This window comes from Apteryx rowi, unplaced genomic scaffold, assembly GCF_003343035.1.
Source record: "Apteryx rowi isolate R43461 unplaced genomic scaffold, aptRow1 scaffold_33, whole genome shotgun sequence".
Taxonomy (NCBI): Eukaryota; Metazoa; Chordata; class Aves; order Apterygiformes; family Apterygidae; genus Apteryx; species Apteryx rowi.
In genome coordinates this window covers 4,350,402-4,352,142 of record NW_020449752.1, presented here as the reverse complement: position 1 = coordinate 4,352,142, position 1,741 = coordinate 4,350,402, and positions in this window count along the sequence as shown.

The window sequence follows — 1,741 nt, the reverse complement described above, 5'->3', positions numbered from 1 at the left end:
GGGGGGTGTCAGATCCTGATTTTGGCGGCAGGGTGGGTGTTGCGCATCCGCATCCCAAGTCCTGCAGCCCCCCTGGCCCAGATCCGGATCCGTCGGGTGTCCGGTCTGGCATCGCGCCTCCGAATCCACCGTGTGCCCCGCATCCTGCATCCATGTCGTGTCCTGCATCCGTCTCCCACGTCCTGCACCATGCACCTGCATCCCRCGTCCTGCGCCTGTGTCCGTGTCCCGCATCATGAGTCTGCGTCCAGCGTCCTGCATCTGCATCCGCATCCTGCATCCCATGTTCTGCAAGGAGCCTGGGTGCAGCTGGAGCCAATCCTAGTCCCAGGCTTGGCCGGCGGTTTATGCCTAAGGGATTACGGGTGCAGTTAGTGCGGCTGTGTCCGATGTCCTGCACCCGGATCTGCGTCCTGCATCCTGCCCGGCATCGTGCATCCAAATCCGGCATGTCCTGCATCTCGCATCTACATCTGCATCCCACGTCCTGCATCCCGTGTCCTGCACTGTGCAGCTGCATCCTGTTTCCCGTGTCCTGCACCGTGAGTCTGCATCCAGTGTCCTGCCTTGTGCATCCGCATCCTGCATCCAAATCTGTATCATGTATCCTGTCTTGCATTGTGCATCCAAACCCACTGTGCCCTGCATCTCACATCTGCATCCGTGGCCCGTGTCCTGCATCCCGCGTCCTGCACTGTGAGTCTGCATCCGGTGTCCTGCCTTGTGCACCTGCATCCAAATCTGTGTCRTGCATCCTGTCTTGCATCCAAGTCCACTGTCCTTCATTGCGCATCTGCATCCCATGTCTTGCATCCCATGTCCTGCACGGTGCAGCTGCATCCCGTGTCCTGCATCGTGCGTCTGCATCTGCAGCGTGAGGCCGCGTCCCGCGTCCTGCATTGTGCCTCCACATCCAAATCTGCCACGTCCTGCACGGAACATCTGCACCCACGTCCCGTGTCCTGTGTCTGCATCCTGCATTGTGCATCTGGCTGCCACGTCCTGCATCCACGTTCTGCATCGTGCACCTGCTTCCCGCACCGTGCGTCCTGCCTGGTGAGCGTGTGCATCCGTGTCCTGCCTCGTGCCTCCGCGTCCTGCATCGTGAGTCTGCATCCGCGTCCTGCATTGTGCACCTGCATCCACATGCTGCATCCAAATCTGCATCCTGCATCCTGTCCTGCATCGTGCATCCAAATCCGCCATGTCCTGCATCTCGCATCTGCATCCGTGGCCCATGTCCTGCGTCTGTGTCCACATCCTGCATCGTGCCTCTGCATCCACATCCTGAGTCGTGCACCCGYGTCCTGCATCGTGCATCTGTGTCCCGCGTCCTAGGTCCTGCATCCGGATCTGCATTGTGCATCCTGCCTTGCATCTTGCTTCCAAATCCACCATGTCCTGCATCTTGCACCTACATCTGCATYCCACGTCCTGCATCCCACGTCCTGCACTGTACATCCCGCATCATGCATTGTGTGTCTGCAGCTGCATCCCGCACCCTGTGCCATGAGTCTGCATCCGGTGTCCTGCATTGTGCATCCGCATCCTGCATCCAAATCATGCATCCCGTCTTGCATCGTGCATCCAAATCCACCGTGTTCTGCACCGCGCGCCTGCACCGCGCACCCTGCGCTCCCAAATCCTGCACCCGCGCCCAGGGCGCAGGCACCGGGGAGCCAGCGAGGAGGAAGAGGAGGCCGAACCGTCCCCCAGCGGTGGGACCTGCTGCAGCGCCGCC